Source organism: Pan troglodytes, chromosome 8 (assembly GCF_028858775.2).
Source record: "Pan troglodytes isolate AG18354 chromosome 8, NHGRI_mPanTro3-v2.0_pri, whole genome shotgun sequence".
NCBI lineage: Eukaryota > Metazoa > Chordata > Mammalia > Primates > Hominidae > Pan > Pan troglodytes.
In genome coordinates this window covers 106,102,686-106,121,494 of record NC_072406.2, presented here as the reverse complement: position 1 = coordinate 106,121,494, position 18,809 = coordinate 106,102,686, and the positions used below count along the sequence as shown (strand labels likewise).

Here is an 18,809-nt window from a genome sequence, read left to right as displayed (position 1 = left end):
ATGGGCACCTGCAACAATGAGAATGACTACCTCTTTAATGTTATCCTTATTGGAGATTCTGGTGTTGGAAAGAATAATCTCCTGTCTTGATTTACTCAAAATGAGTTTAATCTGGAAAGCAAGAGCACCACTGGAGTAGTTTGCAACAAGAAGCATCCAGATTGATAGGAAAACAATAAAGGCACAGATGTGGGACAGAGCAGGGCAAGAGTAATACGAAGCTATAACATAAGCTTATTATCATGAAGATATAGGTGCCTTATTGGTTTAAGACATTGCTAAACATCTCACATATGAAAATACAGAATGATTGCTGAAAGAACTGAGCGATCACACTGATAGTAACATTGTTGTCATGTTATCATGGACAAATAAGAGTGATTTACATCATCTCAGGGAAGTTCCTAGAGTTGAAGGCAAGAGCTTTGGCAGAAAAAAATGATTTGTCATTCATTGAGACATCTGCTCTAGACTCTACAAATGTAGAAGCTACTTTTCAGACAATTCTAACAGAGATACCTCACATTGTTTCTCAGAAGCAAATGTCAGACAGAGCCGAAAAAGACATGTCCCCAAGCAATAATGTGGTTCCTGTTCATGTTCCACCAATCACTGAAAACAAACCAAAGGTGCAGTGCTGTCAGAACATCTAAGGCATTTCTCTTCTGCCCTGGAAGGCAATGTATAACCCATTTCTCAAGTCCAATATTTAAATACTGAGGAGAACAAAAACCACCCAGTAACAGGCCCTGGAGACAAATACTCCTTATGTGAGGAATTTAGAAGGGAGCAAAGACCACCTGTTGACCACAAAACAGGCAAAACTCCTTATCTGAAGAATTTAGAAGTAATTAAACTTCCCTAGTATCCAAAGTTGGCATCTGGTTCCAGGCCTCTTTTCAACTTAAAGTTTGTAAAGATGTATAGGCGTTCTATATGTCTCCAGAATGCCATGTCAAAACTCACCGTGCAATCCTTGCTGACATTAAGGCACCAAAAGTACTACAAATGTAATCATTTATTATGACCTATGTGGCTAGTATGGTCCCAATTACCCTCAAGCTCCTGCCTTAAAGTTCATAACTACTCCTAAGGAAAAATCCACCATGGTGCACTCCGTCCTCTCACTGAGGTGCCCTGATGCACTCTCTGGCAACGTTCTTTCTTTCTAATAGTACTTTCCTTTTTCAAACCTATACTGTTGTCAGTAAATTCGTACCAGCCTGTGAGTCAACCACTTCTAGATGCTGGGGTTCTGATACCTTGCCTGGCAAATATTTTTGTAATTCTTGTGTCATTTTTTTTTCTTATTACTTCATACTTATGAATTTTTCCATATCTTCAGTGTTTTGATTTTAGTTTTATAAAATTATCCACTTATCCCAAATGATTGCAACCTTTTTCATGCTATGGCTTCACTAGACTTAGTTTAATAGGTGGAATGTTTGGATTCCTCAATTATTGTTTACTTTTCATTCTGGAAGCCCATCACTGTAGGACATAATAGAACTTGATCACTAGAAGCTCAGACCTATTGGTCTTGATCAAATCAAACTAAGACCTTAGAAATAAGCTATCATTTTGCCACAGAGCAGCTTATAGGTTATATACTCTTCTCTCAGTGCAGTGTATATTTCCACAAATGTAAGGTGGCCCTATAAACATAGCAGGATTTTGAGAGCTGAAAAATGTTCCATTATTCTGGAAGTCAATTTCTAAAATGCCTTAATAGGTTTATGTAGTTTAGTAAATTTCATTTTTTAATTTTTGTAAGCATCAGAGTTGATTAGAGAGGGAGACATGTTTTTTTTCTGGAGAAGAATTATCTAAACAAACACAAAAGATTTGTTACGGTTTTGTTAGTAGTATGTTTATGGGGCCATACGTTAAATAATGTTTCCCATCAGGCTGGGAACTGGTGAGACTGGTAGAATCCCATCTGAGGTGCCTCTGTTGCAATGATCAGGCAGCCCAAACCATTTAAGCAATCTCATTTTCCAGCCATAGATAACGTGGCGTTTTATTACTCAGGCAATAACTGGTTTAATACTGGTAGTATCAAATTTTGAAGTGTTAATTTTGTCTTAAAACCTTCCAGTAAGTGAAATGAAACCAGTTTTATGACCATATCTACCAGCAGGCATGGATAATTATTTTGACAATGCTGATATTTGAGTTTTGCAGTATATTATGGAATACAGTTCAGTTAAATCTTTGGTTTCAGTGTGTCTAAAGAATACAATGAGGAATTTCTGCTCAAATGGTACCACTTAAAGGCATGCATTCTTTTAGTATATGAAATGAAATAGCACCTTGAGTTTAAATAGAATGCACTTAGGCATTGCAGAGACTGGATATAATTTTCTTCTACTACATTATTAAAATCAATGAGACAATTAGTTTCTCATTCAGAAATGTGCATACTAATATTTAGTTTTGCTTTGTTGTGGATAATATTAAGCACTTACTCAGCAGTTTTCTGGAAGTTGTGTCAGCTGTAATGATACTACTATTCAGGATAGTGGGATATCCCCAAAAATATATATATGTGGGCTTGCTTAGATTACTGTGTTTCATAATTCATCTTTTGTCTTTTGCTTTGCTCATGATGTGTGGTGAACATGGAAGGCATTGCTGTAGTCAGTCACCTGGGTTTTCTTCTGTAGCCATTTTATTATTTTAGTGTATGGATTATGAAGATACTATTATCTATTGGTGAATTGCTAGTTTGTATTTTTGCATGCTCTGTAACTTGATTTTTTAGTTATTAATTTGGAACACATTCACATTCTAATAAACAGTTATGGGGGGATTTTTAAAAAAGAAAATTAGTAGTCATTTCCTGAAGCATTTTCTTTGCTGCCTCCTTCCATCCTCCTAATCTCCCTTCTAATTTTACAATCATACAAAAGTCAGACTGCTAATTTTGTTTCACAGATCACTGAGACACTATTCATTTTTAAAATCCTCTTTTCTCTCCATGCTTCAGTTTAGATCGTTTCTATTTCCTGTGTTCATTTCAGGTATTATATTCTTTAACTCTAGAACTTCCATTTGGATCTCTTTTTTTGATTTGTTTCCATTTCTCTCTTTATTGTGTCCATGTTTTCCTTTAGATCATTGAATATATTTATAACAACAATTTTAAAGTCCTCACCTGCTAGTTCTAGCTTCTCTTCCATTTTTGGGTCTCTAGATTCACTAATTTTTCTCCTTGTTAAAGGTCATATTTTCCTACTTCTTTTCACGACTAGTGAAGGTTTTTTTAAATTGGTTGCTAGATAGAATTTAGATTTTATTCTCTTCCTTTAACGAGTGTTGAGCTTTATCCTGGCCTGTAGTTAATTTATTTGTGGATCAGTTTGACCCTATTAAAGCTTGAATTTAACCTCTTCTAGGATAGGTCTACAGTGGCTTTTACCTTAAAGCTAAATATTTTTATTTATAAGACCTGGAATTGGGGCCAGGCATGGTGGCTCACGCCTGTAATCCCAGCACTTTGGGAGGCCAAGGTGGGTGGATCACCTTAGGTCAGGAGTTTGAGACCAGCCTGACTAACGTGGTGAAACCCCAGCTCTACAAAAAATACAAAAATTAGCTGGACATAGTGGCGGGTGCCTGTAATCCCAGCTACTCAGGAGGCTGAGGCAGGAGAATCACTTGAACCCGGGAGGCGGAGGTTGCAGTGAGCCGAGATCCCGCCATTGCACTCCAGCCTGGGCAACAGAGCAAGACTCTGTCAAAAAAAAACAACAAACCTGGAATTTCTCTTTGTGATGATTTTGTGATAAGTCATCCAAAACATTGTGAGCTCCTTAGTTCATAGCTCCCTGGAAGTTGTTCTTTTCTCAGTAGGTTATTTATTTATTTATTGCCTAGACTAGGGAATTTTGCTTACCCTATACTGAGTACAGCTTAGTATGTAGAGACAAAGACTCAAGAGGATCTTCATACATATTTCTGGAGCCTTTTCGCTATAAAGCACTCCAGAAATATGTATGAAGATACCCTCGAGTCTTTGTTTACTTATTCCTCTCCCTCTCCTTTCTTTCTTTTTCTCTTTTTTTTTTTTTTTTGAGGCGGGGTCTCACTCTGTTGCCCAGGCTGGAGTGCAGTGGCATGATCTCGGCTCACTGCAATCTACCTCCCATCCTGGGTTCAAGTGATTCTCCGACCTCAGCCTCCTAAGTAGCCGGGACTACAGGTGCACACCACTATGCCCTGCTAATTTTTTGTATTTTGCGGGGAGAGATGGGGTTTCACCATGTTGGCCAAGCTGAGCTGTTCTTGAACTCCTGGCCTCAAGTGATCCACTCACCTTGGCCTCCCGAAGTACTAGGATTACAGGCATGAGCCACTGCACCTGGCCTCACTCTCCTTTTTTATCGGTAGATTAGTGTCGTTTCAACCACTTGCTTAATGCTGTACTCCTACTTTACACATAGAGCTTATTCTTTTATGTTAAAACTTTCTCTCGTAGGATTATGTTTCATTATTTTTGTAAAGTAAATTTTTACACTAGTATAGCAATCATACAGAAAAGTGCACAAATCCTGTGTATGGCTCAATAAGTGTTCATAAAGTGAACACGCCCATGTAAACAGCACCCAGATCAAGAAATAGAACTTACGACCAGTTCCCCAAAAGTCCCTCTTGTGACCCTTCCCATTAGTGCACCCCCTCCGAAGGTAACTACTAACCAGACTTCTAAAACTAGGTATTAAATTTGCTTATTTTTAAGCTTTATATGATGGGAACTGTACAATATGCATTCTTTTTTGCGCAGCTTCTTTCACTGATTGTGAGATTCATCCATATTACTGTGTGTAGCTTTAGTTGATTCATTCTTTTATCTATATGATATCAGAGTGTATGAATATAGCATGCATCTTTATCGATGTTGACCATTATAAGGGACATTGCCACGTTAAAACTATAGTGTCTCTTGGCCATTTAACAAATTTCCATTGCAAAACTTTGGAAAGACTGTTGGACCTGAGTTCCAAAAACTATTGTATCACACTCTGTATATATTGAACTCTAAAACTCATTTATGTTAATTCACAAATATTTATCAACTGTATACTATGTGCCAAGTACAATGCTAGACACTAGGGCTGGGGGCCCTTGAGGATTTAATAGTCTAGTGAGAAGGTGTAGACATGTAAGCAGATAATCATAATATACTGTAGAAAAATGTTAGAGAAAACCATAACTATGGCTTCATTAAAAGTACTTTAAATGATGTAATTTTAAAAATATTCAGTTTCACAAAAGGCATCAGCCTGTATTAGGAGACTAATCTTCTGGAATTCCCAGAGATGATTTTAAAGATCATTTAGACAGATTTAGAAAGATTACAGAGTCACTCTTTTCAAACAGTCTCAGTGTTCAGTCAGTTGGGAAGATCCCATTATGCATCAAAGAAATGCCAATGTTATTTCCCACAGGCTTTCCCTCCTCTGTGTTCCCCTTAAATACTCTCAGCCCCTTTCATTTCTTAATTATGTCTTCTCTCAACAAGCTCATCTGTTCTCTTGGCTCTAACACTTGTATCTGTCCATGACCCCTGTATCTTTAACTCTACTCCAGTCTTCTCTCTGAGCCCATATGTAATTTCCCTGGAATTTAACCATCTATCAGGTAGCTTCACTGGCACATCAGTTCAACAAGACCATAACAGAACTGACTGCTGTCTACACAGTCCTCCCCTTCCTCTCTTTTCTATCCCAGTGGGGCCACTACTAGTCACTCAAGCTGGGGGCCATTTTAAACTCTGTATCTTCCTTCACCCTCCACATCCAATCAGTCATAAGGCTTGTTAATTCTACCTTAAAACTATCTCTTCAATCTTTCCACTCTTTTAATTTCACAGCCACTATTCTGATTTAGGCTTCTGCCATCTCTGGATTGTTGCCACTGCCTCCTCATGGATCTTTCTGACTTTAATCTAGTTTTTCATACTGATCTAGCTTCCAAACCATGATTTAGAATGCAAATCTGATCCTATTGTTTTCTTGCTTAGATATCTTCAATGACTCTCCATTACCCATAGTAGTAATTACCATAAGGTGTGCCCTAATTTGCTGCAGTGGATTAAGATGTGCCAAGGTTGGCTGTGGCTGGACAGGTGTGTTGCAGCCCAGTGTGCCCGATGTGTTTTCATTTTCCATGTGTAGTATGAATGGAATGGTTAGAAAGGACTGGCTGCAAGATTTGGTCCAAACTCCAGACTCCTGCCAACTTCTCTAGTCCATCTCTAGCACTAGTCCATCTTCATCGCCTCACACTCTATTGTCTGATGACTGGCATTTCCTGTGACATGCCAGGCTGTTTCATGTCTGTATCATTGCACAGAGGGCAAGCTCTTTCATCAATCTGGGGAGAACTTCTCCCTTTCTCTACTTGGCAAACTTCTACACACCTTTTAAAAATTTAATTCAACCTTTTCCCTCTTGAGTACACTCCTCTGAGTTTCCAGGCCATTCCAGCCTTTGTACTTTCATTGTAACTAATAATCTACCTCTATTATGGCACCATCATGCTTAAGCGCATCTTTTGGTTAACATATGTATCTCTCTTGCTAGTTTCAACTTCTTGAAGCTTTTCATCTTTGTTTTCCCAGTGCCTTGTGCAAAGGAGGATCGAAAAAAGGTTAGGTGAACCAAGTGCAATATAATAACTTACATCAGTCAAGATGGGCTAGTTTATGCTGCTGTGACAAGTAACTTAACACAATAAAACTTTAATTCTGAGTCATGCTATAATCAGTCAGGCTGATGGATGCTCCATATCAACTCATGCTTCTGTGGTCACCCTGGAGAATTATGAGTGCTTGTGTGTGTGTGTGTGTGTGTGTTTACATGCACGTGTGTGCACATATATTCATTTTTTAAGTCTGTGGTATAATATATATATAAAATTTAGCAATTTAACCAAGGTGTACAATTCAGTGTCATTAAGTATATTCACAGTGTTATGCAACCATTACCACTATCTAGTTCCAGAGATATTTCATCACCTCAAATGGAAATCTTCGACTCATTAAACAGCCACTTCTTTTTATTACATAATATAATGTAGCCAAATACCACCCAAACTAGTAATTAAGCTTCTCCTTTCTTTTTTTTTTCAAGCACTGGGATGTCTAGGGATAAGCTTTCATACTAGAATTAATCTCTCAATACCTTTCACAAGTAACTGCTATAGTACATTTTGTTAAATGAATTAACTAAGCAATCATATTCTGTTGAAGCTACAAAATCAATTTTAAAAATAAGGAAATAGAAATGTGCGTGGAAGGATTTTCCTTAAAAGGAGCACTTGATGTAAACAAGCATCTCTTGTCACCCACCAACTGCTCCTCTGGAGTTGTCTTTAATGGGGTAATTTCAGCTGGCAGCTGGTGCAACCTTGAAATGATCCTGTTTATTTTTCCTCCTCCCCGATGTGTAAAGGTCACTGCTGATAATAATGTGATTGCTATTCATTATTATCTGGATATGATAACATGGCAGAACTACCTCAAAATGCTCTTTTTGAAAATCTTGACATTGACTGTGCAGATACAGTTGGGTCACACTAGACATACATTTTGAAGTCAAAGATATTTACATTTTAGAAATAAAAATGACCCATATGGTGACATTTTGGGCTGTATGATTTACCAAAAACAGAAGAAAAATGACCTACATGGGTGGTGGATGGAGAACAAGCATTGTTATGCTTTTTCCATTTTGTAGCTGTTTAATTGAATAAATAAACATTCATTATTCAAACTGCCTGGGTTTGAATCTTGGCTCTGCCTCTGCCAGTTGTGTATTCTTTGACGTACTCATCTCTCTGTGCTGAACTTGAATCATCTACAAAAATAGGGCTAGTAATAGTATTTACCACACTACCATGTGAGGATAAAATGAGCTTATGTATGTAAAATGCTTAGAACAATGTCTGGCAGACCGTAAGTTCTATGTAACTGATGACTTTGAATGTTTCAGGATTGTGTTCCCCCTTGACAAATCGCTTCCTTTCCTACCCCTCTGACCTCCCCTGACTGAGTTAGCCACCCTCTGCCATGTGCCTCTCTGACATCCTTTCTTCCCCCAAGGCTAAACAACACTTAAACAGAATTGTGTCTTTAATTAACTGTGTCGTCCAAGAGCTAGAAGCTCTGAGTGGACAGAGACTTGGTCAGTCTTCATCATTAAATCCTCATGTGTTCGATGACTTACTCACCTGTGTGTGCCCTAAGCAAGGCAGAGTAAGGCTGCAGAAGTGGCCAACCTAATTTAATGGGGAACACAGAGAGGGCAGCAGTTTGCTGAGATTTACTAAGACTTTGCAGGAACTCTTGAGAAGAAAACTGCTGAGTCACAGGCATGCATTTTGAACAGAGAATAATCTTAACTTGAGATCTTGCAACATTGCTTGGGCACGTAGCTGTTACTGGCTGCCCCACCTGAAAACAAAGGCGTACAAATACTAATTATCTTAGCTTTAAACTCTTTCATTGGAAGTAATGGGACTCACTTGAACAATAATATAATATATAGTTTCAAGTAGCTACAAGGAAGATATTGAATGTTCCCACATTCACACAAAGAAATGATAGATGTTTGAGATGTGGATATGCTAATTACCATGACCTGATCGCTCTACATCATATGTATAAAAAATCACAATGTACCACCAAAATTTTTACAAATATTATATGCCATTAAAGAACATTTTTTAAAAGGTTAAAAAAGAAGAAAACAGTGGGTTTGTAGACAAAAATGTTAAGATTTTATGTAGTAATCTATGATTCTGGTTTCCAAACACAATGGACTTGGGAATATGAATATATTCATATTGTAAGGAAAGGGGGTGGGTGGACAGGGATGTAAGTAAGGACATACAGGGTGTGTCCCAGAAGCCAAGGGCAGGAATACAGGGTCTGCCTGTGAGGAAATGTCTGGAGCTGAGCCACCCTCTCAGTCTCTTATTTCTTTCTGGGGCCAGATGGTTCCTTGATGCTAGGGCTCCTTGACCATCTGTTTCTTTTTTCACTCTCTTCAGGCTGCCTCTCTTTACTTATCTATTGAGTGGAAGAAAAACCCCCAGCTCCTGGAGTTATGTGCACCTCACTTCCAGCTGCACGCTGAGAATAACTAGCCATTGCTTAGCCACTAAACTTGGCTTCTAGGGAGACTCTGATTGGTTAAAATAGAGCCAGATGTCTCTTTCCATCTTATTCATAATTGCCAAGGTTGTCTATTACAAACATGATTGCCAGGTGAGCAGTTCACTCCGAACAGGCTCACTGAAGAACAGGCAGAGACTCCAGTATCTAAACAATGTAATTTAAAATGGTCCCCAATGTTATGCAAGGTTGAGTCAGGCAAATAACAGCATGGAGTACAGAGTTTGTCTTAGCCAACCAGAAACCACTGGGTTTCAATAGATTGTAGGAATTGTCCCTGTGATGGCATTAAAAACATACAAACCAACCAACCCTCTTGGATGGGATGTTATTCAGATGTACTATGTAATTCTCTGAAAACAGGAATTCCTCCCTTTGTCTGGAATTCTCTTCCTCTCCTTATACATTAGACTGATCCCTAATTATTACACATCTTTCAGATCTTAGTTTGATGCACAAACTCAGGCATGCAAAATACAAAAATGTAGTTTTCTACAAATGAACTTAATTTCTCTGATGAGCCCCCTTTCTGATTTCAGTGGTAGCCATTTAATCTTAGTCAATCAGGGATTCCCACTTTCCCAGGGATTCCCACTTTCCTAGTGTTGCACCAGAGTTTAGTATCTAGCACTAGTAATGGTGGTGGAGGTGGGTAGTAGGGGGGCAGCTGGAATTCCTGATTGGTGTTTACTGGCATCTCCTAGCAAGTCCTCATTCCCACCTGGTCTTTAGTTGTTAATACACATAATCCCAGCTGAGTCATTCTGTTATCAAACTGGACTTGGGTCTGCCTGCCTGGTATAGCAAAGCCAAGCACTGACATAAGGATTGCAAAAAAAGAAAGTGAAGCATTTATTGCAGGGTGCCAAGCAAGGAGAATTGGGAAGACCCAAACTCCCTTATGGCTTACAGGTAAAGGGTTTTAAAGGCAGGGAGGCCGAGGTTACAGGAGTCATTAATCAATATATGGTGGTTATACATTGGTTTGACCTAAAGAGGTGGGGTATCTTGAAGCATGGGGCTTACAGGTCATAGGTAGAGTCGAAGGTTCTCTGATATGTAGCTAGTTAAGGAAGGTGAGCTTTGTTTAAACATTTGGAATCAGCAGACAAGAATGTTAGCTCTGGCTTATGGATGTGACTTCCTCCAGGCCCCTTAGGAAGAACTTCAGAACAAAGAACGGCCATCTACATGCCAGTGGGTTCATTTGTCAGGTTTCTGAAAAACAACTCAGGGACATATGTTAAGATGTTATTTTTTGGCCGGGCACGGTGGCTCACACCTGTAACCCCAGCACTTTGGGAGGCCAAGGCGAGCAGATCACGAGGTCAGGAGATGGAGACCATCCTGGCTAACACGGTGAAACCCTGTCTCTCTACTAAAAATACAATAAAAAATTAGCCGGGCGTGGTAAAGGGCGCGTGTAGTCCCAGCTACTAGGGTGGCTGAGGGAGGAGAATGGCGTGAACCCGGGAGGTGGAGCTTGCAGTGAGCTGAGATCACACCACTGCACTCCAGCCTGGATGACAGAGCAAGACTCCGTCTCAAAAAAAAAAAAAAAAAAAAAAAAAAAGATGTTTTTTTTTTATTTCTATAGGGAACAAAACATCTCATGACTCTAACTTCCTTGGCTATTTATTTATTACTTTCTTGCTTAGCAAGTTGCTTATTTACTTCTTAAGGCTAGCTAGATGCCTGGAATTTCTCTTGAAGGAACTCAGACTTTTTTTATTTCCAGGCTCAGGCTGGGGTGCAGCTGCAGGCCTCTAAGAGGAGTCCCTGTTCCATCTCAATCCCTCCTCCTGAACACTGCACTCTGTTGGGTCTGAGGCTCTCTTGACTCACCCGGGCACCTTCTTAGGAGCCTGGGATTCTTGGTGCTCCACATCATACCAGACCCACAGGAACTCTATGAGGTGTTTGCTGTCCTGCACCATGTCTGGACTGTATTTGTTCTGGGAGATTATCTATTGTCCCTATACTTAGCTGGGTATAGGGAACCCCCAGTGAAGATGTCTCAGGCCCAGGCCACCATAGCTATTTATAGTCTGCAGTCTAGCCGATAGTCCCTTCCCTGAGCTCAGAATCCCAAATAGAGTTTCTACTGTTTGCCTTTCTTGGGCTCTTCTGGAAAGAGGCAGCTTAAATCCCACCTGCATTTAGAACCCCAAACCTATCTAGGATTTCTGTTCTTCCCCTCTCCTATGATTAGGCAGCCTAGGAGAGAAGCAGGGTGAAGTTTACTCTTAGAACCAAGCAGAGCCAATCTACTCACTAGCTCAGGCCAGAAAAAGTTTATCTAGTCTGGGGGTAACAGGTAGAGGAGGGAGGTGGGATGGGATAAGGAAGTATGAAAGGGATGGACAAGGAATAAACAAAGAAATAAATGCAAGAATGAAAAAATAAGCTTTGCATAGCTTTCTATGGCTTTGTCTATCCATGCCAAAAGTCTGGAAGTTTCATTTAATGAATCTTTTACCCACTTGAGAAAGCAGTGGTCACTGGGAGTCAGCAAGAATTCACTAGCTAAATTAATTTTATTCCTTTTTTGATAAATTATGAAGCTGGAAGATCAAGGCAATCCTGGAGACAATTAAGACAATTACTGGATTTCAATGGAGCAAGTAGGGAAGCAGTGGTCACTGGGAGTCAGTCAGAATCCTTAGCATTATTAGTTCTTTTCAATGCATTCTTTCATTTAATCCCAAAACAACCCAATGACTGGAAGAAAATTAAATGTATCCTGAATGTCAACTACAGCTTTTGTACAGCTAAAGAAACTGAATCGCAGGCAGATATTATAATTTCTCTAAGATTACATGGGTGGTGTTTCCATTAAAACCCTCTCAGCAGCAAATGACACTGGAATCCTACTCAAACTGAGTATTTTAACTATCTATTGCTATATACCACTCCATAACTTAGCATTTTGGAATATACCACTCCATAACTTAGCATTTTGTTTATTTGCAATTTGGGCAGGGTTCAGTGGGGAAAGCTTGTCAACTATGGCTGGAAGTCTCACTTCCAGGGGGGCTCACTCATGTGGCTGGTGGGGTTGTGCTGGGAGTCTCAGTTCTTGCTGTCAGCTGGGGTCCTTGGTCCTTCACAAGGCCTTTCTACATAGTTAGCTTGTTCTCATAGCATGATAGTCTCAGGGTAGTTGCACTTCTGCAGTGGTTGGTTTCCAAGTGTGCCGTAGCTGAAATCTGAAGGCTGATGCCCAGAACTTGCACGCCGTCATCTTCATCACAATTTATTGTTTAAAGAGAGGCAAGGGGTCAGCCCAGATTCAAGGACAGAAGGCTACACAAGGTATGAATACCAGGAGGCCTGGTTCATTGGAGGTCACTAAAGTGGTAATCTAACCACATTGGACTAAGGATTTTATTGATTCACATTACCAGCAGGTCCAAGAAGTATAGCTGGTGCGGGCATGTCAATGACAAGGCACTCAAGTGAGATCAGCAAGAATATGCTTCTCTGTGCCTTCCACTCCTGCTTCCTGTGGAGACATCATTCTCAGACAGGCTTCTTGCTAATGGTGGCAAGGTGGCTATCATATTTCTGATGTTCAAGGAGCCATGTGGGATTATGTGTCCACCTATGCACCCATGCTGTGACTTGGAGGATAGAATATGCTAACTAGGTAGTCTGGGCCATATCTTCATCTATGGTATGTTCTATTAATTATCTACCTACCCAACAGTGTTTCCTGGCTCTCTTCTCCTTTGATTGAAAGCCTGAAACCAAATTTTCAGTTTCTCAGTTTCTCTCCCAGCTCCATGTGACTGAGTCTGGCCAATGAGGTGAAAGGAGATGTGATTTTTCTGGACTTTCAGAGAAGATTTTTCTTCCCTAGTTAAAAAAAAAAAAAAACTAGTCTCCTTATACATATACCTCTTCTCCCACCAGCAACTTCCTGCTTTGATACTAATGTGTGAGAATGAAAAGACTGTAGTATGACAATGAGGAGAAGGCCATGAGAATCTCAGATATGCAGACCTAGAGTCTGGTATCATTCAACCACTGGTCAAATGCAGAAATCTCCTACACCCAAACAATAAGTATCTTGACAGTTTAAGGCACTTATGATTGAGTTTTCCCTTGCATCATAAGTAAACACCATTCCTGGGGCTGGGAAGGTGGATCCAAACTTGCTTAACCGTATGGACTATGAGTGTAGGAGGGGTGGTTCCCCAAAGGAAAATAGGACAGTTACTAGAGGAAGGGGGGAATGAGTAGATGCTGTGCAGGTGGAAAGTGTCCCTTTCACCTGGAAAGTCCTGGAGAGAGGAATTGGTGTCAGGTTAGTCTGCTCTCAGAGCCTCATGAAATCAGCATTGTTATACTCAGTTTGCACATTAAGAAACGGAAGCTGAAGGAAATTAAGAGAATTGTTCATTGTCACTCAACTCATTCGCTGCAGATCTGAGAATACTACCCAATTCCTTGCATTTTTATGTCATTGCTGCTTCCATGAAGCAGCACAAAGCAATAGGGATAACTAATTACCTTGAAAGAGAATTAAACTCCCAAAGGATTTTGATAAGATGGAACAATAGGCTAAATCTTGGCGGAACATGAGAGAAAAAGATTGAGAAATATTACTTGATTATAAAATCAACATGAATCATTGGGGTAACGTGGCAGCCAAAATAGTCAATGTGAGCTTGAATTGCATTAATTAAGGATGACATTTAATTGTTATACTCCGTTTACTATATTAATTACCTATAGCCACATAACAAATTATGCTCAAAACTTAGCAGCTTGAACCAAATATTTATCATCTCACAGTTTCTGTGGGTCAGGAATTTGAGAGTGGCTTATTGTGGGTGGCAGGGGGTTGGGGAGGATTTTGGTTCAAGATCTCTCATGAGGCTGCAACAAAACTTTCAGCCAGGGATTCTGTCATTTGAGGGCTTGACTGGGGCTGGAGGATCCACTTCCAAGCTCACTCATGTGACTGTCTGCAGGGAGTTTCAGTTTCTCACTGTCTGTTGGCTGGAGGCTCAGTTCCTCACCAAATAGGTCCTCTCCGTAGGGCTTTTTGAGCTTCCTCATGACAAGGAAGCTGGCTTCCCCCAGAGCCAAGAGAGAGCAAGCAGGAAACAGCAGTGCCTTTTATGACCCAGTCTCTGAAGTTACATTCTGTCACTTAATGCTTTTTTTGTATTTGTTAGAAGCAAGTCAGAAGTCTAGTCCCTACTTGAGGGAAGGACTCCATCTTTTGAAGGCAGGGTCAAAGAATTTGTGGACATAGTTAAACTACCCAGTGTTCCTACTGACAAGACCACACATGAAGCATTTTATTTGATTCTGGCAATTAAATTTGAGAGAAACATATAACCCTGTAGTTTTCCTTTGTAACACCTATTACTTCTTTGTGGGTGTAGTATTCATATAATTATCTACCTCATCTACAGGGCTATATGCTCCATTAAGCAGAAATGTAACCTATTTTTCTCACCATCTCCTTCCCAATATCTAGTTTATTAATTGGTATGAAGAAAGTTCACAAGAAATAATTGTTGAATGTTGAAAGATTTCACTGGATAGGTCCAAAGGGATGTAAACCCCTTGCCACATGAGAAATAGTTGGAGTAGATTGAGATTTAGCCTGAAAAGAAAAGACTCACTCAGGAACATGAGAGCTCTCTTCAAACATTTGATGAGCTGTCACCTGCAAAATGGAAGGGATTGATTACGGACACATCCAAGGTGGGAGCTGCCATTGACTGGTGGAAGCTACAAGGTGGCAGAGTTTACCTGACTATGAGGAACAACGGTGTAGCAACTAGGACTATTTTACAATGGAATAGAATGCTTAAGGAGGAAGTAAGTAGTTTAAATGCCTGCTGGAAGATCCTTGTTGGGAATACTGCAAAAAAACAAACAACAACAAAAAAAACACATGATTAATACATTAGATAGGATGTGGGTTAGTTGACTTTTATGGAACTCTGAAATTATGTGTTTCTGTAATCTCAGGTTTATGCTATTTACCTACATTTAAAATGTCAAAACAGATAAACAAAACACTATCAGTCTATCCCCTGTGGTGGTCATTGGATGGTTTATTTATCCAGCATGTGTTCCCATTCCTTTTTGAAAATGTATCCCTTTGTTTTGAGGGACTGCTCTACCTGCCAACCCTGTAATTTTAGTAGGAGCTGCTAATCAGAGTACCCTGCCCATTCTACGCCAACTACAGTAGATGTGGGACACTGACTGATCATTCAGAATACTCCTTGGGACTTTTCTTATCTATGTATTTATTTAAAATATATATTTTCAAAAATGAGAGATGGGTCTCACTATGTTGCCCAGGCTGGTCTTGAACTCCTGGGCTGAAGTGATCTTCCCGCCTCAGCCTCCCCAAGTGCTGGGAGTACAGGCATGAGCCACTGCATCTGGCCAGGGACTTTTCCAAGTGGAACTAAGCAAGCAAGTTCTGTCACCTCTGGTGTCAGAGTGGGGAGGATGTGAGCCTGGGAGATGTTGGCAGTGGTAGTTCCAGCTTTATGAATGAAGCAAGGACTGGGAGCCTTATTTTGTTTCCAGGCAGGACTCCAGGGCTGCGTAGCCAGATTTTTCAAGTGAAACTGGAAATCAAATTTTTTAAATCTGCCAATGAATCACATTTATTTTTATTTTATGAGACGCAGTCTTTGTTGCTCAGGCTGGAGTGCAGTGATGTGATCATAGCTCTCTGTAGCTTTGACCTCTCGGGCTCAGGTGATCTTCCCACCTCAGCCTCCCAAGTAGTTGGGACCACACACATGAACCACCATGCCTGGCTAATTTATTTTTATTTGTTGTAGTGATGGGACCTCACCCTGTTGCCCAGGCTGGTCTCAAACTCCTGGGCTCAAGCAATCCTCCCACCTCGGCCTCCCAAAGTGCTGGGTTTGCAGGCGGGAGCCACCATGCCCGGCTCTGAATCACATTTAAAAATACATTGTGCAGGCTAAACAAGACAACTCTGAGCTGAGTCTGTCCTGCAGGCTTCCCATTTGTGACTTTTGCCATAGAGAACACTGCCTACCTTCTCCACTTCTACATGGACCATTCCTGCTTTCTGGGCCATTGCCTTAGTGAAAAGGCTAGATTTCATCAATATTATTATGTACAAACCTGGTTTTAACTGCCAGTAATTCATATCTGGACATACTGGCTACATTTGCTTCAGCAAGGTGGGTTTTCTATTAACACATTTAGTATTCCTCAGTCCAAGTTTCCTTTTTATAGGATCAAAGAATTAATGAGTCTGAAGGGAGTTTACAGGGGTAGAGGCGGGAATGCCTTCTCTTTCAGTCCCCCTCTCTTCTTTGGCATGACACATGGTCATTTAGGCTCATCACCAGGACTGCCACAGGCAGGCAGATCACTGCCTGCCAGCAATGGGTCCACACATGAATGAGTGGGTCCACCTAGATACACAGGACACTGTGTAACCCTTGCAACTCAACACAGAGGAATCCTGAACTTCTTCTTCTGAACAGCGCAAAATAAGGCTATTTTCAGTCAAAATCATAGAGACAGAAAGTAGAATAGGTAGTTGCCAGGCACTGGGGCAGGGGAGCAGGAAATGGGAACTTAGTGCTTAATGGGTACAGAGGTCCAGGTGAGGAAGATAAAAAAGTTCTGGAGATGAAAGGTAGTGATGATTGCACAACAATGTGAACGTACTTAACGCCAAAGAACTGTAATTTTAGAATGGTTAAAGTGGTAAATTTTATGTTATGTATATTTTACCACAAAAAACAAATGGCTTTTATGAATGAGCAGAACAGTCTCCTAGCCATGTGATGCTATTGTGGGGTTCAGTAACAATTACTTAATCTAAGACATGCTCTATTAAAATGCTAATACTCCTAGAATAAAACAAAATAAAATAAAATGAATCTACTTTCTCTTTCACATGCCATGATGGTCTGCAAGTGATTGACAGGCAATCAGATATTAGATCTGGGAAAGTGTAATAGGTTATGGTGGCACCATGTTCCAGGTGCAAGCCAGGAAAGCAGGAAAAGGAGAAGTATGGACTAAAAAGGAAGAAAAGAGGAAAAAGGATATGAAATAGTTAAGAATGGGAGATGCTAGGGGAATTTTGCCCAGATAGAGGAAGAAAGAGAGGCTTATAAGAGTTTCACTGGGGCAGTTTTCTGAGGAGCAAATGATGCAAGATAAAGGGACAAGACTGGAGTTCTAGTTAGAAAGACCTGACCAAGAACCAGGTTGCAGATAAAGCAGGACAGTCTTGGGGAGATACAAGCTGCAACTATGTAAATCAGACTTTATAGACTAAACCAGTGAAGGAAGCCATGTAACCATAATCCACTATCCTGTATGTCTTATGGATCCAAGATTTCATCATTCTAAAGCAAAGTTGCTGTGCATATGCTGATAAAGCATGCCATTATGAGAACCTGTGATACCATAAAAATGTATGAGGCTAGATTGTGGGTTGAAATCTCAATGAAATAATACCTCCTAAAAAGAATACACATAAAAGCATATTTATAGGGCACCATGTAATTGTAAGGTGTTAGTATCAGTTAGAGTTCTGGCAGATAACAGATGATGTATTAATCTATCATGTCTGGGTTAAGAGAATCTGCAGGGCATGGTGACACCTCCAGGCATCATCAATAGTAGAGAGGCATTACTATCCCAGGCCTGAAGGGATAAGGGGGAGGATGACATTAATGGATATCAGTAGGAGAAGGACTGCTTGATATGCCTTCAGTAGAGGAGCAGAACTTCTGCTAAACCAGAGCCTCCCATCCTCCATAACCACTGACTGAACCAAATGGTAAACCAGAGGACATGTAGGCCTGTGTACTGATGTTCTTAGAGAACAGGCTTCCGGAACCCACATCAGGATAAAGAATGGGAAGAAGGGATATGGAGGGGCAAATGGAGACTATCCAGCACAGAATTAATATGGTATGGCCGGGCGTGGTGGCTCATGCCTGTAATCCCAGCTCTTTAGGATGCCAAGGTGGGAGGATCACTTCAGCCCAGGAGTTCAGGACAAGCCTGAGCAACATAGCGAGACCCCATCTCTACAGATAATTTTAAAAATTAGCCAGGTGTGGTGGCACATGCCTGTGGTCCCAGCTACTTGGAAGGCTGAGGCAGGGGGATCACCTGAGACCAGAAGGTTGAGGCTGCAGTAAGCTGTGATTGTGCCACCACATTCCAGCCTAGGTGACAGAGTGAGACCCTGTCTCAAAGAAAAATGACGTGGTGTTTAGGAGGTATGTTAGTCCATTTTGCATTGCTATAAAGAAGTACCTAGGGCTGGGTAATTTACAAGGAAAATAAGTTTATTTAGCTCATGGTTCTGCAGGCTATACATGAAGCATGGTGCCAGCATCTGCTTCTGGTAAGTCCTCAGGAACCTTACAATTATGTTCCAGGAAGGGGAGCCAATGTGTCACATGGCAAGAGAAGGAGCAAGAGAGACAGGGGGAGATTCCAGGCTCTTGTAAATAACCAGATCTCATGTAAACTCATTATCATGGAGAGGGCACCAAGCCATTCATGAAGGATCCAATTTCATGACCCAAACACCTTCCACCAGGCCCCACCTCCAACACTGGGGATCACAATTTGA

General features: G+C 40.6%; 1 pseudogene; it reads left to right on the top strand.

Annotated features, from left to right (window-relative positions):
- Positions 1-661, top strand: LOC100611593 (ras-related protein Rab-11A-like; annotated as a pseudogene).
- The last annotated feature ends 18,148 nt before the right edge of the window (positions 662-18,809 follow it).